The 27,203-nt window shown below is 41.2% G+C and overlaps 1 long non-coding RNA gene across 1 annotated transcript; it reads left to right on the top strand.

Moving 5' to 3' along the window:
- The first annotated feature begins 2,178 nt into the window (after positions 1 to 2,178).
- Positions 2,179 to 17,241, top strand: LOC143693941 (uncharacterized). Its single transcript, XR_013182015.1, has 5 exons — positions 2,179 to 2,547; positions 3,004 to 3,181; positions 3,667 to 3,736; positions 9,696 to 9,802; positions 14,732 to 17,241. It is a non-coding gene; the product is annotated as an uncharacterized LOC143693941 (long non-coding RNA).
- The last annotated feature ends 9,962 nt before the right edge of the window (positions 17,242 to 27,203 follow it).

Here is a 27,203-nt window from a genome sequence, read left to right as displayed (position 1 = left end):
TCTGCATAGGGCAGAGTCTACCAGCAACTGATACATCTGTAGGGTATATTTCTGCAGAAAAGGTGAATGTCTGAGATTACAAGTGTGGGGTTTTCAGCTGCAGCATGGGAGAGCTCTTCACAGGAAGCCAAAGCACCCATGTACTTCTCATTAAACATGAGATTTAACTAGAACAATGTTTTATGAAAATGCAACTGGTGGGATACCTCAACTTTTCCTTTATGTTCGCCACTGTCCCATTGGTTTCTTTATCTCCATTAATCTGCTAAATTTTCAGCAGGTCAGATCTTACCCTGTACCCATTGCTGAGTGTCCATTTCATTGCAAAATTTTACTCCAGCCATTGTGTCTAGTACATTGTGAGGAGGCTGTAAGCATGTCTGGAGAACTGGGTTTTTGGTCTTTGATCCTCCCTCTGAAAAAAGGACAGTTTGTCTCCTCCTTGCTGTGCTCCATCCCTGCTGCAGCCAAAGGCAAGGCAGAGGCAGTGCCCAGAGGCGCTGAGCTGGGGAGGCACAGGGGCTGTTCAGGGACAGCTGAGGAGGCTGGAAAAGAAAACCAGGCACGAGAGCCTTGCTGAGAATTGGCTGGCATTCATCCTGCCTCCCTCCCCCAGGCACTGCTTCTGGTGTCAGAGGCTAATGATAGAAAATATCCATGGCTTTATAAAGCTTCCAGGGACTGGCACCTCCAGGAGCCAGGTAAATTCAGAACAGGGATGCTTCACTCTCCATGAGCCAGAATTCCTGTGCTCTTTGAGGAGACCTGGCTTTTTATGCTGAATTTCCTTTTCTATTTTTTCTGAAATCCTCTGTACCAGAAAAACAAAAGCAGTTGACTGAGGAGTGTACTAGATTAATAAAAGAAACCCCAAAGTCTGAAATCTGATTTTATCAGTCTCCTGAACAGAAGAGGAAACTGCACAATGCCCTTAGGGTCTGTATCTCTGTTCGCCCAGGCGTTTTATTTATGCGAATTTCACTTGTAAAATTCCATGAATCACTGCAAAAATAACAAAGGTGGTCATCTCATGTTAGCAGTTGTTAAGATAGCATTCTGCTGAAATGGCTGCATTACCTAAAACCTAAAATGGCTACATTATCCCAAAACCAGAAAAATCTCAAAAGGAGAAGCCTTAGCAAGAAGATATAACAGTGCTGTTGTGTAATAGAGGGAAACATGTTAATGGTGAGAATATAAAGAACAGTGATTTACAAGCTGTACATAATAAGGCCAAAAAGCAAAGAAATCTGTGATCTCAGTCCACTAAGTAAGTGTCAACTTTCCTTGGCAGAGGAAGGTGGTGGCATCTCTGACAAAACCCTTGAAACAAAATTCCTCCTATTTCTTCAACTCTCTCATTCCAAAATTCAGTTCCTTTCTGGCCCAGATTTGCAGCAAGAGAGTGATATATATTTTATTTGAATAACATGGTGTTCTGAGGTGTGAAATAAATGGACTTTTGAAAGGCTTCAATTTTCATTCTCAGTTTTATGAAAGCTCAAAAATTCAAATATGGTGATCATTCCAGTCTGTTAGAGTCTGTGCAAGGGCAGTTGCTGTGCACTGGAGTGACAGCTCTCCTGTACTCTGCATTTCACAGGCAGATAAGTCTTTTCTTGCTGCAATTCTTGTTCAGTATGTGTAGGCACTATCGTTAGATCCTGTAAGTTTATTTTAGTAATTGCCTTCAAGTATTGTAAGTGTATTCAAGTATATGTAAGTGTATTTTAGTAATTGTCTTCAAGAGTGGGGGATTATCCCAAATTCAAGGAATCCATTTTTAAGGCATTTAATATAAATACTAGGTAACGTGCTTGAAAGCTGCCAAATTCAAGCCTCAGAACCAGCAGCCCAAGCCTGCATTAGCAGAGAAGGTAGCACATAACTGTGTAAGTGGCTTATTTTACCTACAGCACAGCATTAGTGACAGCATTTGTTCCTTTACAGTGAAAGACACTGTGTAATAAAGATGCACTGCTGTTACTACTCCTCTGGACTAGGTGTTCTGGATGATACAGCTCCATCAGCTGAGATCCATGTTTTTTCTCCCCCACACTGTGCTAAGTGCTCTTTCTGAAGCAGTTGTCATAGTGCCAGTTCCACTTAACTGAGCGTGATAATAAAAGCACCCTACCCAGAAACCCTGGCATTCCCTAGTGACAACGCTGGATTTTTTGGCAAACCTTCTGCTCCTAAGAACAGCATGGCTTTTCTGAACCCAAGTGCCAGTGGGACATTGGCTCCTGTGTGGCTGCCAACAAGCTCTTCCTATCAAGGGTAGACCATCATGCAAACAATCATGTTAAATCAGGGTAGTCTGTCTCTCTCTCATAAGGAGATATGCTATGCTCCTTAAATAAAGGGAATTATCCTGAGCTTGACTATACAGCTCAATAGCTGAGTGTTAGCAGAGCAGCTTGATGGCAAGGCAGCTCCTGGGAGGATGGTAGCTGACTAATGCAAGTCAGTCTAGAAATGAGAGCACAAGTGCTCACTCCCTCTGGATCTGAAAAGCAAGAACTGGTGAAGAGAGGAGAGCTTTTGGTGAGATAATGCATTTAATGTGTTGATAAATTGCCCATCTTTTTTCTCTCTTTAATTGCTTTTTCTTGTCTTACACATCACAAGGTTGCTGGAGGGAAAGGTCATTGACTCTTCCAGGACTGTTCATTCCTTTATTTGATAGGACTTTAAATATTACTGAAACTTAAGTGAAGTAAAAGGATAATAGTGTTAAATTGGAGGTCAGGAGAACAGAGTCAAGTGTGTTGCCTCTGGAGACCCTTTTGAAATCTCCAGGAAAGTGGTATGAGTGGTATTGGAGCAGAGTTCAGCTCTCAGTCCCTGTGGGCTACTTCAACCCTTTGTAAATTATTGCCTAAGTTCCTGCCAGGCTTCTCATTAGGCAAAGCACAGGTGCTGTCATGAAAAAAAAGTTTTAGTTCACCCGACGTCAAAGAATTTTGCATTGTTTAAAATTCTGTATTTGTGTGTTCCCAGCTCCATCTCCTGCTTAGTGCCAGAACCAGCTCCACCTCCACCTGGCTGACAGGCATGTAAATTCCTGAGAAGATGCTGCCTTTTAAGTGGGATTTACTTTATTTCAGAAACTGAAAAGGGAAGGAAAGGAAGAAGAGTGTGTGACTGTGATGTTGCAAAAAGCAGATGCTTTCTGGAGGTAAGTGGGAAATATTGCTTTGCTGTTTCTTTAGTACCTGCAGAAGCAGTGCAGCCATACAGGGCTGTGCCTTCAGCTTTTTGTGTCTGTGATGAGCATGAAGGGTTACAATTAGAAAATTAAATCAGTGGGCAAGTACAGATCCCACAACACTGGGGCAACATGGGCATCCTTTGATGATGTAAGATACAGAAGCAGACTTTAATTCAAATTCTGCTACTTGCTTATGATGATGTGGAAGGGAAATCACCTCAACTGAACCTATGACCCGAACTTTAAACCATAAATAGCTGTTCTTGCAAAGTGCTTGCAGATCTGAGAGGTGTTATTACTGTAGTTCTGAAGCTACCCTGACTTCATTTAATAATGTGGACAAAATAGAGCAGTAGAAGATAAGGAATGGGAAATTTATTTGTAGCTAGTTGCCAGTTTGATGTTTCTTTTTCTCTGTCTTCTCCTGTCATGCTTTTTATGTCTTTTATCAGGGCTAACTGGCTCTCATGACTTGAAGAAACATGGGACAAGATCAAGACAACTGAATTGGAAAGTGTAAAAGTGAGTTTGCAGGTTTCCCTGTTGACATGCAGGTATTGCTGTTAAAATGACCAAGCCATACTATTTATAGATGGCTGATGTTTTTTAAAAGGGAACATGACCAAAATTATTTATTTTTGGTCTCACTTATCATTCTGTGGTGGAAAAGAGCAGCAGCAGGTCTTTTCTTCCAACTTCTTAATTTAACTTGAAAGCAAGGAATGGGCTCAGTTAGATGTGACATGCAAACAATTCACTATTGTTTTCATTAAATAAACTGGAACATGAATATTCCCATGGATATAATTGATTTGCACAGCATCAGTTTACAGCCAAGGTGCCTAAAGATAATTGTTTTTCCATCCTCCCTGACTTGGAATCATGCCACAGCCACGTGCTGATCCCAAGTTTGGGGTTTGTACCCCAGTGACACCTGGGCTGGAGGAGAGCTGTGACTTGCCCTCATCAGCTCTGAGCTTGTTGATTGGGCCAGCAAAACTCCAGTCTGAGCTCTGGTGCTGTGTGCCTGAGTGTCAGGAGTTGGAGTGCATCCTTCCTAGATTTTTCTTCAGGGTTTGGGAAGAATTTCACTCACACATTATTTCCAGAACACTCTTGCCAAAGAATAGTGTATTTTCTCCCTTAACTTTTATCCTTGTCTTCCTGCTGATCTTACAGTGTTCAGTTACAAAGCCCAAGATGTGTTGACTGTCAGGTCAAAACCTTGCACATCCCCGATTCCCAGTGGAATCTCTTTGGAGACATAATGTACAGAAAGTGCAGGGTTAGTACAATGGATAAGTGCTGATTTTTTTTAAAAGGAAATCTGTTCTATTTTTGTTGGTCTTTTCCATTTATATTATTTCAAAACCAGGTGGTTATGAGCATATTTATTTTTCTGGGCACATTACTAGACCTTAAGTAGGAGTCTTGGCCATCTGAAGGGAAATAGAGTAACACAGATAGAGGATGGAAACCAGCACTTCAGTGGCTTCCCATAGCAAATTTTTCTGTGTCATTGATTTTAGTTACATGTCACAATGTAGTGAGATTGGGTTTGAAGAGCCAAGAGGGAACCTTGGAATAAATGGTCCAGGTGAGAACCAGGTGTTAACATGCCCAGAGGAGCAAAATCCATTTTCAGCTATAGAGACAATTAAAAGTCAGCCAGACCTCAGAGGCCAGATTTAATTAATCTGCTCATTGAAATCAAAGTTGTTTATTTTCACACTTGTCAATACGATTTCCTTTTCCAGAAGGGGAGTCACCTTGCTGTTACTTTTGGATCCCACTTTGCTCAGTACTTTGCTACTCAAAAATCCTAAAATAAGGCATTTCCTCCTCCTGTTTCACATTTCTGCTTTTGGGCTTCAGATTTCTGCCTCTCTCTTTGCTGATACTTATCAGATTTACCCTTAAAAGTAACTTTCTACAGTTTTTGTGGGTATTCAAGGCTTCACCTATCACTTGAGAAAAGCTTTTTCAGCTGTGCTGGAGCACAGAAGGACCTATCACTTTCCTGTTGGCTTTCATCCAGTTTGACACAGTGATATATTTCTAGCACCATTTTTAATGATACTGGTTGCAGGAAGATCAGTGTTTGTGGCTGTCATGTACAGTTTATCAGCCAGCTTGCTGGTGTCATTTCTGTGGGTTTTATGAGATTATAAATACTCTGGGCAGGTTGGCAGCTTGTTTCACCTCTCAGTAGTTTCAGAAATCCCAGGGGCTTCAGTTATTATTTCTTGCTGGTGTTAGGAGAGTATCCTCAGGCCCTAGACACAATTGGGCCAAGGGGCTCTAAATGCCAGGCTGGAGAAACAAACCTGACAAAGAATGTAAATGCCTTTTCTGCCATTTACAAAGCTGAAAGGGAGGTGAGTTTTTGTGGCTTTTTAGAACATCTGGCATATTCCCAGATGCCACACAAATAAACAACAACATTGCAAAGAAAGGCTGTGAAATACTTTTGTTTTAAATGGCAGCAGTCCCCTATTTGCCACCAATCGCATACGCTTGAGGGTGAGGGAGATTTTTTTTTCAGAATCAATTGGAAAAAATCCCTGGTTTGTAGACTGACCTGCTGGGGATTGCATTCTGACCCTCCAATGCAATGTTCTGGCATTTGCTGGTGAAAGGGTGGGGAAACTGAGGAGTAGTGTTTGCAGCTAAACATCAGATATTGAGATAAGCCAGCACTCAGCATGCTCCTCACTTTGTTAGTGATCTTCCTCCCTTTACCTCCCTCCTCCCAGCGAATTCTGGTGATTTGTAGATTTATCACTGCTGTTGTTTTAGATTAATGACCCCCCAAATGTTGAGTGGGATATCAAACCTTGCTGTGGGATATCTCAAAAACCATCATCACCTTTCGGGGCCATGTCTGAAGGACCTAAAAGAACCACCAAAACCCTCTCATCTGATTTGTAGCACCAACACAGCCTGGGGTTTTTTTTTAGCCTGTTTTTTTTCTTTCCTTAAACACCACGTGCCATTTAGGCTGTCAGACAGAGGAGCATTCAGTCTGTTTAGAGCTGAGACCTTTGAACAATTGATTCACCAGATAATAGCTCTACCATTTTCTCCTTCCTTTGGCACACGTGCAGATGCAGCCTGAAGTGTCTTGGGCAGCTGAAGCAGCCTGGGGAGTTTCCAGGTCAAGCCTTTAGGTTAGGGGCTGGAGGGCATACAGAAATACAAATCTAATGGTTATAGATAGATACAAACTTTTTTTCTGAGCATTTCTCCAGGAAGTCAGGGTTACTGTGCTAACACCAAAAATGCTTCACCTCTCTATTTGAATAGAAGCTTTGTCTAAACACTTTTAAAAATCTGTCCTCACAGGTGTTTAGCTTTAGAGATGTTAGGACAGAGTCAGTGCTATGGACACAATTAGGAAGATTTTCTTGGTTTTTCTTTTTATTTGGGAGTAGGTTCTTGTCTTTTCAGCCTGCCCAGTGCTTTTGGGCAGTCACACCACAGAAACTGCTCTTGATTTCTAAATTACTATTGATTAGAAGTCATCTTTTTGTCACTTGCAGTAAGTAACACAGAGGGAAACATCTACTAGAAGGGAAGAAAAGAGGTATGTTCTGTTTAAACTGTTCTAAAACCAATCATTTAACTTTGTACCAGATAAATCTCATTTCATATTAGTGAATTTGTATTTCTTGCATCAATTCTGACTTCAGGAAGTCTCTTCCCTTAACAGTTGGACTACCTCAACAGTTAATTTACAGGAGACTGAAGATATGTGCTTTGAGGTAGGGAATGCTCTTGATATGCAATTTTTAATTGAGTTTTTAATTTATTCTTTCAGCAAGTTAAAAACCCTGTGGCAAGCCCCCAAGGAGGGTGTGGGAGTGAAGGCAGTTCTTTCTCCTTCAGTCTCTGAAAACTGTAGAGAAATGCCCAGCAAGGAATGTCTTCCAGTCTGTCCTTTTCACACCAGAAGCCTCCTTATTTCATGTCTGCTTGTGCACTAACAGTTTTTCTTCTTACCCACACTGGAGCTCAAGGCAATTTTGGGTGTTTGGGCAAAGTCCAGCATTCACTGATATTTCACAGTATTCTGCTGGGGCTTCTAGGGAATGGCTTTCAGGTTTTGCAGCAACCATGCCAAGGCTAGAGCAGAGGAGACATGCAGAGAGGATGGTAGTGAAGCTGAGCAAGCGTGACATAAGTGCTGAAGGGAAGGGCTATTGTCAGGAAAGGGAGAACAGGGAGACAGCAATACTCTGCCTTCTTCTCTGCCCTTAGGTGTGCTCTGTTTGCTTGAAAATCTGGATCTTCCCTCTCAGAACAACTGTGGCCACTACCATGTTTAGAAACAGCAAACTAAGTGGCTGCTTGATGGCAGCAACACTGACAAACTGAGGCAGGACTCAAGCTGATGGCTCAGTGTAAAATAGCCTACTCTAATGATGGCCTGCTGTTTGTTTTGAATCCACCTGGTGCTGCACGTTGTTTATTTGTTTAATATTGCTTTATTCATGCATTCCACTACCACCCTTATCCATCCTTTGCCAAAATTATATTGCTAATGATAAACTGCATGTGGCACTCCTGCAGTGGGGTGCTCAGTGCTGGGTTATTTCATGCAGTGCTGTAGCAAAACAGCATGTGAGAAAATTCAAACCTGGAAAAGCAATAATTTGTTACAGTGGAAATGAGCACAGAATGACTCACACTGCTGACAGATTCTGACATGCAACCAATTTATTAGAGGTTTGCTTTTCTGCAGGACTTTGCTTCCTCTCTCTGTTCCAGATGTGCTCTTTGTAAAGGCTGCACAGACAAATATTTGATGCCCAGACAAATATTTCCTATCTTTAAACTTTCTGTCTCTTATCTACAAAGACTTTTGAAAAATGATTCTGTACCTGAAAATCGTTAAATGTGTGAAAATGTAGCAGGATTTTTCTTATGATGCTTTGATATTGTTAACAGAGGATGAATATTAATGCCAAGTATTTTGGGACTATAAAATACATCCTGGAAGGGGTAACTATCTGATCTGTGAAAGGCTATTTGTGTTAGCCAAGTTTTTCCCAGAGAGCTGTGTCATCATCACCTTTATTGGACTTTAGGACATTTGCTCAGTACCATGATATGAAAACTTAGGTTAAGGCAGCACTTTAAGGTGCATCTTTGCTCCCAGATTCATACCATATCAATCATGCTATACTAGATCAACCATGCTTTACCTCTTAATGGTGGGCAGTCTTCCTAAAGAGTAGGGTATTGAAACCTGCTAATAGTTCCCCTGGGACTGAAGGCTCAGATTTGCTGTGTGGGGGACCCTGCACTGGCACAGGTTGCCCAGGGAGGTTGTGGAGTCTCCATCCCTGGAGACATTCAAGAACTACCTGGATGCAATCCTATGCACTTGGCTCCAGGGGACACTGCTTGAGCAGGTAGGTTGGACCAGCAATGCTCCCTTCCAGCCTTTACCATTCTGAAATTCTGTGCTTAGATGTTCTTGATTCTCTCCCTGTCCACAGAATAGTCCTTCTGTCTTGATACAGAGCTGAGCAAAGGAGAAAAAGGCAGGAGTCCTCTCATAGAAACTGCTGCCTTCTCCATAGATAAATGATAGGTATCTTGCATGATTAGTCAGGCTTCTAAATCCAAAGTACAGCTATATTTTGCACTGTGGGCTGGAGGGGGGCTGAAGAATGAGACTGAACTTCATTAGTAATCCTTATGTGCAAACAGTTTATGAATCTCAGCAGGAGTTGCTAAGAAAACAGTATGAAATAATTCTGACAGTGACAAGGGCTGCATAACATTCTGACACTTCCTCAGCCCTGCAATATTCCTTAAAGAGAAGGAAAATCAGTCCAGGAAAATGGTAAATGCTCAGTTCTGTGCATACAGATGTAGACAGAATATTGAGAAACTTAAGCAAATCCTTCCAGAAGAGAAGAGAATGGGTTCTGCTTGAATTTAGTGTTCATCTGCTAGCTTTAGTGGTTTGCCTGGAGGAGGCAGACTTGTTGTCTCCTCTGGTGCCATCAGAAAAACTGAGATGACTCAAACAGATAAACTGTTTTATAGGTGCCCTTAGCAGAGGGGAAGAGCTTTTGTTGCGTTTTGCATCAGCTCTATGTTGTTTTGAACATGTGTCTTAACCTGATCTGCATTGCTGAATTCATGAAAAGTGCTTCTTTAAGTCTGAAGAATATGAACATTCTTTTTTGTGATTGTTTGTTGAACTTGGGGTTTTGTTTGTTTGTGTGGTTGGTGGTGGTTGTTATTTAATATTCTTTGCTAGGAGTTTGGTGAAAAATGTGAAGAGAACTTCATAACATGTCTGCCAGCCTGCTCTCATTAGCACCCAAAAGCTTAAGTTTTTGCTTGATGTGTTGCAGTCTACTATTGCAAATAAGAAAGAGGATTAGATACTTCTCAGCTGTGCACCAGAATTATAGTCAGTCTTGTTTCTCAGAGGCTAAATGCAGTGTGTTTCCTTCCCCAGGTGAGAGAACACTGTAGCAAAGGTGCTGTGGGCAGGTGGCACCTCCAGGGATTTGCTCATCAGTTTTATCATGGAGAGAGCGAGGAAAGGGGCAGAGATGAATCCTGGTAGGGATCCTACAGAAAGTATGTTTGGAGCATTTCATTTCCATGGTGCAAACTGGTACCGAGAGAGCACAGCAGAGAAGGTCAAGGGCGTGACAGTCTCTGAGAGTGTTTTCAGCAGAGACTTGACTGAAGGGCTTTGGTGGCTGGAAGGTGGGAGGGAAGGCAGCTCACACATCTGCTCTACAATATGTGCTCACTGAGCTCAGGGAAGAAGGGGAGGTGAAGAAGCAGCAGCAGGGCTGGGCCCTGGCATGAAGTTGTAGGCAACGTGGAGACAGAGCTGAAACTTTTGGTTTTAAAGCTCCACGGGCTTACATGGAGCTGTTAATGGACTGGGGCTTGAGTTTGCTTTTTTAAAAAAGACTCTTGTTCCATGAAAACTGTCTTGTTGCCAGCCTGACCTTATTGTCTGGAGAGGGAATTAAGGCAAGGCTTGCTCTGGCAGTCACAGCTGGTGGTTCAGACAGGGCTTGCAGGAAAGGAAGCTCTTGGCTTAAGCTGCTTCATCTGCAAAGGCTTTGCTTCCCACCAGAGACCTTGGGTGCACTGTATTTTAAATTTAACTGCATTATTAACAATAGCAGAGTGTAAAAGAAGAGGAAGCAATATTTACACCCTGGCATGCATGGTTATACATACTCTGAAATGGGCCTTTGGCACACAGGCACCTCCTTAAAGCTCTGGCAGACTTCCATGCACAGGGGGAAGGGTTTTTAGATGAGCCTTGAAATGGGATCTTTGCTGTCCCTACAGCAGTAGCTGTATGTGCAGTCTGGGCTTTCAGCTGCCTTTCTGTCTTGCTCCAGGAGGTGGGAAGGGTGCTGGGTGAGGTTGCCTGCATGTCTCCTACTGGAAGGGTTTCTGGAGAGATGGCCAGAGAGATGCCTACAAGACCAGGGAGTGGATTCTATGTGCCAGAATTTTGGCTATGGTGTGGTGTTATTCCTGAAACGTGTTTTTTAACTGCAGTTAAAAAACACATGAGGACTAGAGTTTGGAGAATGTTCCTAATGGTCAGGAAGAAAGGTGTAACTGTTGGTAGTTATTTTCATTTTAGCCCTCAAAACAGCTTGATAAAACTGCACCATATGCAGTTTTCTGACTGGAGGGTAATAAGTATTGGAGCTTGGGTGATGGGAGAGCTGGAGCAGTGCAGGTTGACCAGAACACTTCTGCAGGTCAATATTTCCCTTTTATGCACTTGTAGGAAAGGATTAATGCAAGTGAAATTAACTGCTACATCTGCTGTCTTAGCTGAACAGAGAGACAAGGCAAATGTTTCCACAGAAACAAGCATAGCATCTTACTTGGAGGTGGGCAGCACAGGCAGAGAGAAGCTGGCAGTGATCCTGCCTCTGCTGGGTGTCCTTCCACTGGAGGCCAGTGGCACCAGAATGTTTCTAGCATGACAGGAGCTGAGGTAATTAAAAAAAACAACAACAACAAAAAAAACCCCAATCAACCAAACAAAAAAGATTTGTCATTTATTTCTGGTGCCAAGAGAACTTTCTTCCCCCATACATGTATATTCAGATGTAGTTCCTTTATTTTTCCTGTAGGGAAGCTATTATATGGGCATCATGATGGTAAAGAGTTTTAGTTTTGGTTTTAATTATCTTTGTTTTCTCATTGCCTCCATAAAACTCTTTATTTCTTCCCCAGCTTTTTATGTCTCCCTTATAAAGACAGATGCAGTTTATGGGTGCACTGTTGCTCTCCTCCCCCTTTATAAATTTTTATCACTATTTGCAGTTTCAGTGAGCAAGTTTGTTTCTGCCTAGAGCAGGTGCAGCAGGCTGGAGAGTTGCAATAAAAAATTTTCTTTTGAATGCTTCATAATTGAAAATTTGCTGGTAGAGCACTTGGTGTCTCAGGTCCAAACTGGGTTCCAGTTCAGTGCAAGAACTCAGTTCTGGTTGTTGCCTTGTCAATACAATACAGATTTCTTAGTATTGTATCCAATCCCCAACAATGCCTGGCCTGAAATTCAGTTTAGAAAAGATGGAAACAAATGTCTTCTGCCCTTTCTGCTCACATTTACAGCCCTTTCACAAGCTACCAGACAGTGTATTACATTTCCAACCTGTGTGGCTTCCTGAAAATATTTGAAAAAAAATGATGTGATTAGAGCAGCTATTGGAACATTGCCTATAAAGCATAAATGGTAAATCAGCTTTGCAGACAAAGCCTCTGTGGAGTAGAGCCTGCTGTTCAAAGCACTGGCATGGTGCTCCTGCTTGCCCCTTTAGCTGATGTGATGTTCTGTCTTGGTTGCTGGTATTTTTTCTTTCTGGATCTGTTGTTTCCTAGTGTTGTTTTTTCATGAGAGAGAACTTAATCAGCTGAAATAGGGGGAGCAGTAGCATCAGTCATCATTCTTTTCCTTTTTTTTTCTATTTAAAAAACATATATTTCACTGTTGGCTTTTTTCTTCTTTTTTCTTTTTCTAATTAAGATCCAGTCATTTATCATCCAGTTTATTCATGATGCTCAGCTTTAGTTTTTTTGGAAGTGCTTGAGTTTTTCTGTGAACTAAAGAATGATGTCTTGTTCTGTGCTCAATAATCAACACCCATGGGTACTTCCTTTTTTGGTCCTGGGTGAAGAATATTCCTTATGACCCTTGAACACTTAGACAATTCAGAGCAGTGAAATGAGAAGCAGACCTTCCTGCCACTCTGCTAATACAGTGAAACATTTTTCAAAGGAAATGACAGCATTTATATACCCACAGGCTTTGCACTGCAATTTGTTTATTTTACTCCAGGTAAGTCTTCAATCTTCTTTTTGTGCTTCAGACACAACTCCAAAGTGAAGTGATGGAGTCTGCCTCTAAGGGAACTTGCATCAAGGCAAAGAACTGATTTTATTGATGGTGCTGTCTTTAAATGAAAAATGACAAGTTGCTTTTAATAATCCATTTTTTTCACCTACCTGTTGTTTGAAAGTTTTCTGTCCATAAAGTCTGTGTCTCTTGTGCTATATAATGCTTTATTCTACTGAAAATTTTCCATAAGCTCTGGTGTTTAAATGATTATTAATATATTTCTGTGCACTGTCTGTGGGCAAAGAAAAGTACAAATTGTTACTGGGATGTGAATAGAAATGTAAGGCATTTAATAGGCATCTGTTTTTAAAACCAAACTGCTCACATGGGGGCTTGCACAGCTCATGGCTGTGTGCAGCAGTATTCTACCCAGGGCAAGGTGGGGAGTTGCTGTATAGATACTGTTCATGTGTGTATTTTCCTGCTCCCTCCCCTTTAAATCTCTGTCTGACCAGCCTGCCCCTCTGCTCTGCATGTGCTTTGTGTCATCTGGGGCTGACCAGGGCAATCCTGAAAGAGCAGAGCTTTGGAATCCACTGCTCTGAGTGGGGCTACCCGTGCCCAACATGTGTGCTCCAAGCTGGGGGGATGTCTTCCCTGCTTCCTTATGCTGGAGTGGGAATCCAGCTCAGAAATGCCTTCAAGCAGTGATATATCAGTATTTCAAAAGGCACTGTACTGCCCAGGATTTAGATAACAGAGTTATGTCCTTGTCCCTAGGTATTGGATTTTTCCACCACAAAGATGACAGAATGATATTGTCAGCCACAGTTTTGAGGGAGAATCAGTACAAGAACATGGGAGCACAAAAAAATAAATGCTGTCAAAATCACCAGAATGTTTTGTGTGTGAAAAATTAATCACCTCTGCTGAGAAATAACTCCCAGTACATGTGAGGAAATTTCCAGAAGCTGTGAGAATAGAATAGCACAAACACCAAGCAGCAGAGCTCTCTTAGGTGTGAGCACAGCAGAACCTCAGGGAAGGCGATCCTGTGAGAAATTGTGGATGCAGGTATCTGTCAACAGGTGAAAGCAAACCTTTCAGGAGATGGACTGCTTTATGGGGAAAGGAAAGCAAAAGAATTCTGTCCCCTCTTGCTCACTGCTTTCCTTGAACAAGCACTGTCATTTCCTAGGCCTCCTCATTGCCCTTCTAGTAACTTTTTCCAGAAATTGTTTATATTGCTCCTTCTTTTATTGATAGAGACACTATGACTACTCTCAGTTAGCAACTCAAGTGCCTCCATGAGCTGGAATCAGACAGAGTTTGGAAAGACTCAGCACCTGGGGAAAGGTGCTGCCCTCCCTTAGGGGTAAGAGAAATGCAGACTCAGGCACAGGGATACATGCTCTGATTTGAAGTTACCAGATGGAAATGTGGTGATAAAAGGAAGTCCAGAGAAGATCTTTCTCTTCTAGATGTATCCCTGCATTGGCTGGTGTACAAATTTCAGTGAAGAATAGCACTTTACTTATCTTCTGGCACTTGAATTGTTTATCTTGATGTATTGTAGTAGAGCTTTCCTTTTCAAAACCAGAAAAGGTGCAGCATTGTTTCTTACAAGACAGAAAGCTTGTGTTTTTAAAAGATTTTAGATTAATAACTGTGTTTATCTGCCTTCTGTTTGTTTGCTACATTTTTCTTCTTCCCATCCTTTTTGTAACTATGATATTGGAAATGTCATTATTGGAGGTAAAGATCAGTGCAAATACTAATGCACCTCTGTTTCCTGGAGCATGACTAGGTAAGGCTTTCTTCCTTCCATTTTTAAAGAAATTCTATTTATTTTAGTGATTAATTTTAGGCTCGTTTCCTTTCTCCCATTCCCAGTTATTGGCTGCTATTCAGGAGGGTGTATTTGCCATATTCTTATATTTCCAGAGCAACATGGTCAGCTTGTGTTTTAATTCTTAGTGCTAATATGGTTATTAATTGTTGGGTGGCAGTGTCCAAAGGTTTCAGCCTAATCAAGCTTCAAAATTCTCTTGTGCTAGATGCTATTTAGTCACAAATACACATTTCATGGCCCAAATGCTTTCTAATTGCTCCTTTGGATGAGTGATACCTACATTTGCTTACTGCTTTTGTTTATTTTACAGAGATCTTTTGAAGAGCCAGGTGCTACACTATTACCAGAAATCAAGTAATGGCAGGTGTTTACTTTTCACAGTATTTGAAGGTGAAATCTGCATTATTACATCCTGCTGCCTTGTAACACTTGGAAAAGGAAGGAATGCCTTGTACCAGTCTGTGTGTGCAGTAAAGGGAAACATTCAAGAAGTTGAACCATCACCTGGTTTCATTTATTGAAGCTCAACAGATTTTATGTGATATATTAAATGTCAAGTGTAAACAAAGCTGCAGAGCTTTTCTTCAAGGTTTTGTCTCTCCTGGGGATCTGGATGCTCAGTGTGTCTCTGAGGAAAGGGAGGTGTTGCAGAGCTTGGGGCTGCCTCCCTTGGAGGTGCTGCTCACCTGCCTGCTGCACAGCATTCCTGCTCTCTGCCTACACTGCCACTGGCACTCTGGGTTATTGCTGCCTGGTTAAGGCTTCTCATACTCCAGACTGAGAAAAACACATTCATGCAACATTTATGGAAAGGCCTCAAACCCCCTTGATATTTCATTTCTGGTATAGGGCTGGATTTGGCATTGGGCTGGTATGGGTGAACCTCATTCATTCCAGTGGAGGGGGAAAATCTGGCATCAGTACATCAATCTTCTGGTCTGCCATCTGCTTAGAAGTCCAGGTGTTATGAGACCTAAGTGACTGGTATGTGTACCACTGCTTGCTGTCCTTAACTTGTCACATATGGGGCTCTCACTGAATCATACAGGATCATATAGAAGGGGTGAGGTGTTCTCAGAGAGCTCAGGGTTCAGCTCTCTCCAGGAGGACATGGCAGGAAAAGGGCATGGGGACAGCTCTGTGCCTCCCCTCAGGGACTGTCACCAACACAGGGGAGGTGCTTAAGGCACCTTCAGACATTATCCCAGACAAACCTGCTGGCTTCACTGCCCAATGCAGGCTGGAGCTCGGTGTTTGGGAGGCATTTTGTGGCACCCTATTCACAAAACAGCAGCCTTCTTCTGCTGTCAACAGAATGTGTTCTGTGTGCCTCAAGTAGGTGAAAACTTGGGTCTTTGAAACAGAAGAGTATAGATATTAAACAAGAATTTGCAAATATTCTTGCTTTCCAAGGTAAAGATTTTGCTGGCCTTTTATCTTTTGGTGGTTTTTTCAGTAAAATAAGGTGGCAAGATTATTTTTTTTCTGTTCTCCAGCTTGTATATAGAGTTCATACCAGAACTCCCACTGGTATGCATGGCATGACAGGAAGAATTGTTGCATTAGCAAAGAACTGCTGACCAAAAATTGAGTTTGTGTAATCAAAACCCTGCTAGGTGTTCCAGAGAGAGCAGCTTTCATAATCTTTTCCTGTGCTGTAGGCAAATCTTCACAGTGAAGTTTGTCTGTGGAAGAAGCCACTACTGCCTTCAGCCCCTCAGGTAGGGGCCCTGAAATAGCAAAATGTGTTCATGCCTGATCCCTCTGCTTGTCCTTTATGTTCATCAGGGTAGCCTCTGGAGCACTGCCAGCACACCCTTCCTAGTGCAGGACCCCAAGGAGAAGGCATGTTAGGAGGGTGAGTAAGAGAGGGATGGGGAAGTGTTTTATGAGTAAGAGAGGGATGGGGAAGTGTCATCTCTCTGCTGGTCCCTTGGTGGTCCTAATTGGTTGTCACAGGTTAGAACAAGCCTGGATTGCTCTGGCTTATTGCCAGGGCCAGGACTGGAGCCAGTGGCTGAGAGCTGACCTTGAAGATTCCCACTGTACTTGTGCCAAGATGCTGTTTAGTCAGGATCAGAGCTAGCTCCTTCCACTGGAAAACAACACAGGGAAAGCTTGCCAAGGAGGGATTAGCCAGGGGGTTGGAGGTGCGGAAATAAAAATCAGTGCGGTGCAGGTTAAGTGCATTTAATCCATGAACCCCCTCTCAGCATTCATCATTACCATCTGTGAAACGTGCTGCTGGTGCTGCCAGAGTTGATCCTTGTCCAGCTGGCTATTGCTGCTTATGCACATGATCCCAGACCCTCCCAGAAGCCAGGATTCTTAATGCCATGAATCACACAGCCTCAGCTGGCTCCAGCGCTGGGCTTTGTTTCAGGGACCTTTCCCAGAAAGGGAACTGTCTGCAGTTCCTCTTTTCTTGCTCACCTTGAGAAATGCCCAGGGTTCAGACTGTCATGCTTGCCCTTTTCCCCATGTGATGTTTGATTTGTTACCTGGTTTGCTGTTTTAATTGGCCTCTGCAGCAGATCCACGTGAAAGCTGCAGGGATATTTGAATGCTTGTTTCCACTTGTCAGTAAATTTGCATCTCTTGCATCTGTGCTGTTTAATTTCTGGGGATAAGGGATGCTGCCTTTTGTTGTGTGTTTATGAAGCACTGGAGCAGTACATAATAAGGTGTTCTGGCCCTTGAAGTCTGCTGCAGGACCTGTTTTTCTATCATACCATGACAGACACTTCAGGGTGGGATTTCTGAATATTGTGGCAGAGTCCTCCTTGAGTTGTTGCTCCAGGATGGATGTAGTCATTTTGTGTGTTTAAATACAGTGCTTTGCACTGAAACCTGTTAAAATGAAAATTTCATCCCTCTCAGATTGTCTCTGTCATTTTCTATGACTGCTTGTCTGTCTTAATGTTTATATTCTACTCATCTTTGTCATCTGAAAATCTGATCATCCAGGTTTTGAAAAATACTTCTGGATCACTAATGAAAACTATTGAGCTGTATCAGATCTAATTTACTTCAATGAAAAAAAACCTCTAGAAACAATGTGATTTCAATTATGCTTGTTCAATAAATTTGTGTCTGCCAGTCTGTCAATTCATCAAATCCATTTATTTGAGCCAGTTTTATCAGAACACACTGCCAAGATTAACTGAGCCCATCAGCAAGGTCTGTGTATACTCTACTACACTACATTACATACCTGTAGTTTTCTCCATTAACCCAACCATAGATCCCTAAGGATGTTTTCCATAAAACTGTGTTGATGGCATTAATTACATCCTTCACTGGCTATCAGTTGAGTCTTGTATTCATTTTGCAATGATTTTGCTTGGGACTGATGTTAACTGAATTGCCCTAGGTCATCTTCCTTTTTCTTTTTGAGATTTTGGATGGGAAAATTCACTAAATTTGCATGCCAGAATTAATATGTAAAATATTTTTTCCAATTTCTGTCCTGTGTGGTATCTCCAGGTTTAAGTTTTTATGCTACTCAGACGAATGTTAAAAACATCAGATGATTTCTTGCTTCTCCTGAAAGTGGATCTAAATGAGCACTGTTGCTTGATAGTCAAACAATAGATGTATGTTTATTTGTTTAAAACTGCATCTGCTGGAAAAAGTTCACTGCATTCTCTTTAGAAGCCAAAAGGAAATTAAACTCTTTGTCAGCTAGGCACTTGATTCTGTCCTTTTTTTAGTATACCCATGTTGTTTTCTTCAGTGGTTCTTCAAGAGAAGTTGCCAGGAATAAAATAATAGCAGGAGAAAAAAAAATCAGGGACACTGTAGGGTCAGCAATTGCTGCCTTAATTTGCAGGGGGAAAGGAAAAGTATTCTGTTTGTTTTAAATTAAGGATATTTTTGCAGATAAAAATATATGCATTTCAGAAGTTTTCAGTCTTCTAGTTACCAGAAAGATTACTATTTTATTATTAGATTTAAGAACATTTAACATTAATGTATACATGGCTTTACATTGCCTGTTGATTCTGCTGTCACTGGAAGTCTCAGGCTCTGATGACATTGGATTGTTCCTGACTGTAGATTGTTGGAGACTGAGCAGGGGTTTCAAACTTTCTTCCCTCATCTCTTCTCTCTTTTTTCCTTTTGTTTTTGTTGGGTTTTTTTTCATAAAAAGTGAAAAGTATTGGTACTTACACCATTTAATTTGTTCTACTCCAGGTCTTCAGCTTTGATTTGCTGTAATTGCATTTGAGAATTGAAGTCTCTTGTTCTTGTATTAATACAATTTTTCACTTTAGTTTTTCTATTCCTAACAAGCAGACACATGCAGAAAATAAACTGGATCATAGTACTAAAATTATACTCTGAAATTTTCAGAACATGGATGCTATAATTTGCAAAAAAATTGAAGTCTTTATTTCCTAACAGTAACTATAACTTGAAAACTGTTTCTGGCATCATTGGCATGCAAATGTACCAACTAGCAAAATTAAAGAGGTGCCTAATGGATAGAGCTTGACTGATTTTTATACTCTTCAGGTTTCTTGGACAATTCCCAAATGATGAGAAGGTTTGTCAGAATATGCTGGAGGTGTGTGTTTAAGTTCTGGAATTTAGTCCTCCTTTGTTTCTTTTATTCCCGTAGTCTAAATGATTCCATGTTGGGGTATATGCTGTACAATGAGAATCCTCTTACTCTGAGCCAAAACTCCTCAGAGTCCATTCCAACATTTGCAAAGACTTTAGGGTCATGTTCTGTTTTCCTCTGAATGGTTTTAAAGGTTAGTAAGAGTCTTGGATAGGACATAGGAATTTAGTTCCTCTGCAGATCAGGAAAACATTGAGTTTTCAGTGTATCTGCTGCATGTGAGAGCCTTACTGAGTTTTCTTGCCCCCTCCACAACCCTCCTTTGTGTTCTTCAAATACTCAGTTTGCAATAAATTGAAAAAGGTTGATAGGTCTTTGGGCCAAGAGCACTCCAAAACTTCTTGTGTCCAACATATCTCAGAATTCAAGAGGGGTGTCTTTGCTCCCTTTGCAATCCAGATCCATCTTCTGGTGTTTTACAGTTCTGAAGTGAATGATCCAATTTAATATGGATCTGAGAAAGAGGGTGAGGCTGCTTAATGCCTGATAATTAAAAAAAAAAAAAAATCCATGAGGTAGAGTGACAACAAAAAAAGAAAATAATAATTAAAAAAAAATCCAAACAACCAAACCATTTCCTTGGCTTGCACTTTATCTCACTGCTACCAGCTCTTTTTATACTCAGATTAGGCAGGCAGCATGTTGACACAGCCCAGACTGCATGTTCTTACATGAAAAAGCAGCATTTTTAATTAAACTCACTTGCTGCTTTTTTCATAGTGACAAGCCTGCTGCAGTTTATGGTGTTATTCATTCTATTGAAAACTGAATTTCTTATCTTTTTTTCCAACCAAGAGCTTTCATTCTCAAACTCATCATTTTCTTTGTCTGCACTATTTGCCTTCCTTCAGAAGAACAGTGTAATATTAACATTCCTTAATTTTCCCTAGGAATTATGAGTCTGGTGATGTTTTCACTTCACCCATTTGCAGTGAGCTCAGTGTTCTGTTCTCCATTTTCTCCTTTCCATCTTCAGCCTAAGGTATGCACATTATCTAGTGAATTTAACCTATTAAGTTACATCAAAGTATTACAAATTGCAAATGTGTTAACTAAGATTAATATAATTATATTACAGCCAAATGTTCAATTAAACTATTAATAGGAATAATGAAATGGGAGAAAAACTACCCCACCCTAAAGCCCCTTTTGTATCCCACAACGTTGGTAAGTAAACATTTAGCAAGCAAGCTGAAACATAGGCAGAATATTTATGTCCTTCTGTTTATTCCAGCCTTTTAGCTCCTGCTTAGGGATTAACAATGAAAGCAATGTCTTCTTGGCTTCATTTTCTTTAAATTATATTAACTCATTCTTGGAAACATTTTGATACGAGAGTGATGTTACCAGTCCCTCTCTGGCATTTGTAATGAAGTAAACAAACCCGAAGACCACTCTCAGTTGTGCAAGGGCTTTTGAGAAAAACATTTTGTAGGCTGTCTGACAGCCAGGATAACTTGAACTGCCAAGTTTAATTTTTCTTAGAGAATCTGGAGCAAATACATTGCAAAGTTGTTCATTTGATGTAAGTGTGCTTCTGGGCTTAAAAGTAAATCCAACCCCAAAACAGTGTTGATGAATTATAGTCCCCAGACATGTCAACAGGGAGGCAAGGCTGAGCAAATATGCATTTGCAACTTCTCTCCTTACCTCCAATTTTTATAATTTAACAAATGTTTACTAGAGTTTTAATGATCTAATAAATAATGCCAAAGATGCCTATGGAGCTAATTTTCTAAAGCAACTGGAGATGAATATTTCATTTAGTCCTTTCTTGTACCACTACTCAAAATAACATCTCCAAATTGCCTCCAAATATGGAGGGAATCATCACCAAAGGCACTGGGTGATGTTCCTGCCAGAATCAAGATCTTTCTTGGGGTTCCAGGCACCTCCTGGCTTCAAAGGTGTTACATCACAGCAGCTTTCACTGGCTCCAGTGTCTCTGAGCAATTACTGGTGCTGTTCACCACAGACCTTCTCTAGTCACCTGTAATTGTGTTTGTCTGGGGGCACTGTGCTGCTAAAACATTCTCTAGAGAACAGACTGAGGTCAGGCACTCAGGTGCTCATCAGGGAGGCTGGTTTGTGAGTACAAGGAGTGGGAGCCTCTTCTCTTGCTGGCAGCAGGAAGAGTGTGCTACCCTCTCTTAGGCTGTGAGAGTTCCCATCTGGAAAGGAGAGGTTGAGCACCACACTGTGTGTTGGGCCAGTCTCAGCCATTTCATGAGAAAGGTGATTTCCAAGTCCCACTCTCCCCACCTGTTCAGTCAGAGTAAATGTTGAGACTTCCAGGTCTGGGTTTCCAGGGATTCTTTCTCACACTTTCAGTTTCCAGTTAAAGAGGAGATGGGGCAGTGCTGTCCAGTAGATGCAGAAGAAGAGCTGTCATTGGTTTTGTTTTTAAGTTAGTTTTGTGGTTTCAGAGGCAGCCCAGTCTTGACCTCTGCTTAGGCTCAGTGCATAATTGCATTGTCTCTGCTGTCTACACTGACTGACACAATCCTAGAAATTGTTTAAGTGGCTGCAATCCAACTTCCTGAGACCTCTGGAGTATTTCCTGATGAAATACTGTTCTACACCCTGAACTGACAAAAGCTAGCCTTTGCTTAAGAACACTGCTGATACCTTATATCTTAAATACCTCTGGAAAACACTGGCCATACCCCTGGCAGCAGGGTTTTTTCCAGTTCTTTTGAGGCACTGGTGCTGGCATCTTGGCACTGGCCAAATTCTACCTGCTGGTGAGAGTAGTTTTGAAGAACTGCTGGAGAGTGCCCAAGAGGACAGCAAATGAAAATCACACTGCCTCTGTGTTTCCTCTCTGAAACAAGTCTACATTGCCAATCTTTGATTAAGTATTTCTACCCTACTGCTGCTGTTTCGAGGATGACTTTTAGCTCACCAAGCTGCCCAGAGAGAAAAAAAAAAAAGGTAGGTGGCCAGGGATGGTGGGAGAGGGAACAACTCAGCTCCAGATGCCTGGTTTACCTCATTTTCAGAACTTGTGATTTAAACAACAAAATTACATTTATCTTAGCTGTAACTCAGATAGAGGGGATGCCCACCAGCGGGTTTGCAGCTGCTGCTTGGGAAACACAGGAAGGGACACAATTGCCCAGTCACCTTTGTGCCCATGGTGCCAGTTTTCACTGAGGTACAACTGAGCAGGAAGCTGAAATTCTTCAGGGCTAGAGCTGCATTCAGCAAAAGCAAGAAAAGCAGCAGCATGCCTGTTGGTGATCCCTGTAGACATTTACCAAACCAGCCTCTTCTGAAGGGAAAACCCATTGATTAAATTCATTCTCTTCCTCTTCCTTTGCTTTGCTAAACATTGCTGCAGGCAATGGTTTTTAAATTAATACATTATTTGAGTGAAGGCAGTGATGGATCAGAGCTGGAGCTCTTTCTACTCCCACTTCAGATATTGTTTTAAAGATTCTTGCATTGATTGATTTTGGCAAAATTGTGTATGGTTCTCTCTTGTGCAGATGTTAAGGCTGCAGTTAGTTCATGAGGTTTTGGAACTAAAGCAAGCTGCAGTACAGCTATACCCAGTATCCTTGTTATTGCTTTATCCACCAGCAGAAAAGCAATGGGAACTGTCCTCAAATAAAGTTTTATTCTAGAGAACAGTACCACATGGAGATCACTGAACAGCCAGGAGCCACTGTTTATAAGACATTATTTGATTCTTTTAATTTAATTTCTTCTATTTCAAGCAGAAATCGGTGAACCAGAAATCAAAGAAAACTTCATTTCAGAAACACCCGACCACAGTAGGTTTGAAGCAAAATCTTTTACTCAGCAGCTGCTCCAGAGCTGAGTAATTTCACTCAGAGCTGCTCCATAATATTCCTGTTGCTGGCCATGAGCTCTGTGAAGCAGGAAGGGATCCCTGGTGTGTTTGTCCCATGGGCATCCCTGCTGTACAAATTGCTTCAGGGCAGCCCAGAACTTCCAGCTCCTCCATCTCAGCTCTCTCAGGGGAACACTGGCATTTTTAGGAGCTCTCTTTCAGGATGTTATTACTCTAGAGGCAGGAGCAGAGTGTGGTCAGGTTCTGAACCTTGAATTCATTAACTAGGTACCCAGGGACCCAGAAGAGTGTCCAAGAAATCAAAATCTCAGAGTTACTGGACTAAAGTGAAATGTCAGACTTACATTCTTCATTGCTTGTTGTAAGGTTTCTGCAGACAGCATTTTAAATTATTTAGCTTGAAACAGAATTTGGATGCCATAAATGGGGAATGTTTACACAGTCTTAGACATATCAAGCACAACTTTTTATTTGCAGAGAGATTTATAAAACAAACCAATTACCTCCAAACATGACACAGCAGTATTGACTCTGAATCCTTCCAACTCATGCCTGGCAGGCTTGACTTTCATTTAAAGGGTAGTTCTGAAGAATGGTTTAATTTGGGTTTTCCTTCCTGTAGTTAGGCTGCAGGTATCTGACAAAAAATATTTGTGAGGTAAATGTTACTACTCTCAGTCCCTGTATTGTCACTGCAAATTATTCATCTTTGGGTATTGTGAGAGTGGTAAAAAAACACTGGAAATTGTGAACATTTTCTTACAATAGCATTGTACATCTAATTCCTTTTCTCCTGGTGACATTCTCAGATGTGTAAAGTGACTGGATCTTTTCCATGCCATTCTGTACAGCTTAGAGAAATCTTTCCAACAACTCAGTAATGAGTTACAATAAGCACAATACACTGATCAGACTAATAGTTGGCTTAGACTATAACTTACAGGCTTTCTTACTTTAATTGAGATGCATGCAATATGGAGTGTAACAGCCCCACAATTAAACAGATTCTTTCTTAGAAATTGCCCAGCAAGGATGAGTGATCCCCATTCACATTTTCTGTTGAAAATTAAAAATATATGAGAACTGTGGTCTTAGTTTCTTTTTTCTTTTACTTTTTTACACAGGTGAGGAATATGTCTGTAAGCCTCAGGATACATCCATGTGTCTATGAACTTAGAATTTTTGTGTGTGTTAAAAATTTGGATATAGAGCCAAGTAGAATTTACACTACACAGTAAGACTCAGAGTTATAACACTACTGATCTCTGTTGATGTCAAGAAAAGTCCTGCAAGTGCCATAGGACTGAACTCTGACTAATTTGGGACCCATCCATAGAGTTTTGGAAGTTTCAAGGGAAAATCATTGTCTTAAGGATAAGAATTCTGCTGACTCCATGATGTAAAACTGTTGCATATTCTCATTCTTCAGATGATGATGATTGAATATATAATTTTATTTTTCAGACTAGAATGTTCATAAGACAGCTAGCAAGCCTGCTTCAGATTGATTTGACCTGCAAGAACATTTTTCACCTATTTTTTATTTCATGGCTCAGGACATATTTGTTCACTTCATCTTTTGGTAATTTTCATTTTGATTCTAGGTACAAATGAAGAAACAACCTTGCAGTAGAAAATCTGATAAGCCTGATCTAATCTAAGGACTTGACACCTAGTCCTGACTTCTCTGTATGGTCTCACCTGTGTATGATTTCCCAGCTGAGCTGGGCTTATGCCTCTAAGCTATCAATGCAGAGCAGACATTGCCAAGGAACTAATTATTAATCTACATGGATTAGGGTGTCCCCTCCTTTTCTGTTCTTTATATACAGTCCCACATTTCAGTATTGTGTCCTTCTGTGATGTTGAGCACACAGGATCCAGTTTTATCTTTGCAACAGTTACCTGGCTGATGATTTCCCATTGTTCTGAAAAGGCTAAATATTTTCTGCTCTCTCCTGAGACACTTTTACTTATTATCTTTTCAAGCTGCTTCTTTGAGCTGAAATCCCTCCAGAGAGTTCTTAGAAGGTCAGGTCTGGTTGGTTTTTAAAAATGCAGTATTCAGCTTATTCCCAATAGTTGTTTAAGATTTTTTTCCCCTTCCCCTCAGGCCTGCTCTAGCCATTTCTGTTACATTTCAGTTGTGGGAATGCTGAAAATCTGGGGTTGTTTATCAGGTTGCACCAAGAGTGGGTTGTGATATGGGCATCCATCAGATGCAGATGAGGATCACAGAATAAGCTCTCTTCACCTCTTCTGGGATTTCCAGGCCCTGGAGGTATCTCCCTAGTGGTCTACACAGGTGATCTAGAGACAAATGGCCTTTAGCTGCTTGTGTACCAAGCCAGCCCCTTGGATATCACAATATCACCTGGCCAATGTGTAGCTGGGTCTTGGTTTTAAGCCCAGTTGTCTTTACAAGAGTGACAGCTTCTTCAATGGCAGGATAAAAAAAAAAAAAAAAGAAGAAGAAGAAAGAAAACAACAACAAAACCAACCACTGACAGGTTTGAGCTTTTAGGGGTGACTCTTGTTTTTGTTTAGGCACATGAAACTCATTTCTTTAAGGTAAAGTAAACCCGGGAATTTTCATCATCTGCAATAGTATATTTGGCAAGCAAATTTCTACTTCTAAGTTAAAAACTAAATTATTTACAGACCTACACCAGTGGGCACAACTTGAGGAGGTAAAATGTTGCAGTGGTCTGTGTTTTCATGCTCCATGATGGCATTTACAGTGCCCAGGAGCTGGATGTACCTGCTGGTGTCCCAGATGGACATGGACAGACTTCAGGAGGAGTTCATGCATACTCCTGGATTAGTTACTTTGATGTTGACCTAGAGAAGGGTTTGGGCTTGCTTTTAAGTGGAGCTGTTAGTAGGTTTGTTTTTAAAAATAAAGCAGATAATGGGCTTGTTTCTCTCCTCCCCCTCCTCTTCAGTCCAATCTAAGCTCTCAGCATTTAATGAGCATCTGCTCGTTCTTCTTTGAACTCTAGAATTTCAAGGTAGTACAAGTTTGCCATCATGGCAAGTTCTGGGTTTAATGAATACTACTGACACAGACTGAGGCATCATGAAGGGAAACCCAGACAGACACTGAAAATATAAATTCTGTCATGTTAATATTCTTTCTCCTAGTGTTGTCCTTTTCTTTCCCCACCTGCACCTCAAACTCCCACTCCATAGAGGCTTCCTTTGTGCATCATTAGTCACAGCTCCTTCCTGCCAAAATAAACCTACCTACGTTTTAATTGTTGTCATATCTGAGTGCCCTGAAATTCTCTCTGACTTTCTTTGTTTGAGCAGTTCATTCCTTCTCATTTCTGTCCTCCTTGCTGGCAGAAGGTGTTTATTACAGGGTGTGAGAGGCCAGGAGAGGTCAGTGAAAGTTGAAGATGCCCTTTCAATCAACTGTTTATTAATGGTACGTAACATTTTTGCAGAGCTGTGCTCAATATGAAATCTTTTCAGGACAGCTTTAGAAATTGTGCATCTCTTGTGAATTTTTCTTTGTAGAGCAAAGCTGAAATAACTGACAAAAATATTTCATCTTGTAACTCCGAAATTTCACCCATCATGTGACTTTGAAGGCAACTTATGGTTATTAAAGTACTGCAGAGCCATGCTGCCTTAGAGAATACAAGGAAAAAATGCCCATATTTAACTTAGAAAGTACTTTCTTTTAAATATTATGAAAATTTATTCTCAATTCCCTCCTAAGAAAAAGCTCCGAGTGTTCCAACTGAATTGCAAATAGTTGTTGGGCTGTAAGAGCTGGAAAGGATTGGCACAAGTAAAAACACAGCTACAGAAGTCTTAGTGGTAGACTATAGAAAATTAATTGTGTCCTCAGTTGTAGATAGATGTGGAATCTGCATTAACATTTTTTAATTCATACATCTTTTTCTCCAAGGCCTTATTGCTCAAAGGTCATCCAAACTTAAGGAATATGATCTGAGGTTATTAAACCTTCCAGAACACAGACAGAAAGTCTCCTTCTGGGGGAGAAATATCTAATAATATCTAAGCAGCTCATCTGAGAGTGCTGGAGACCTCTGGTTGTTGCAAGTCGCTGCCAGATGACTGAATGGAACAGTCATCCCAAGGAATTCTCAGGCATGAATATTCTTGCTGCCACATCTCAGCTGGCCCAAAGGATGACATAGAGTCGTAGAATAAGCTGAGTTGGAAGAGATCCACAAGGATCATCAAGTCCAACTCCTGGCCCTGCACAGGAGTATCCCAAGAATCACACCCTGTGCCTGGGAGTCCAAATGCTTCATGAACTCTGTCAGGCTGGTCCTGTGACCACTTCCCTGGAAATCCTGT

Source organism: Agelaius phoeniceus, chromosome 4 (assembly GCF_051311805.1).
Source record: "Agelaius phoeniceus isolate bAgePho1 chromosome 4, bAgePho1.hap1, whole genome shotgun sequence".
NCBI classification, from domain to species: Eukaryota; Metazoa; Chordata; class Aves; order Passeriformes; family Icteridae; genus Agelaius; species Agelaius phoeniceus.
This window is presented reverse-complemented; position numbering and strand designations above follow the sequence as displayed.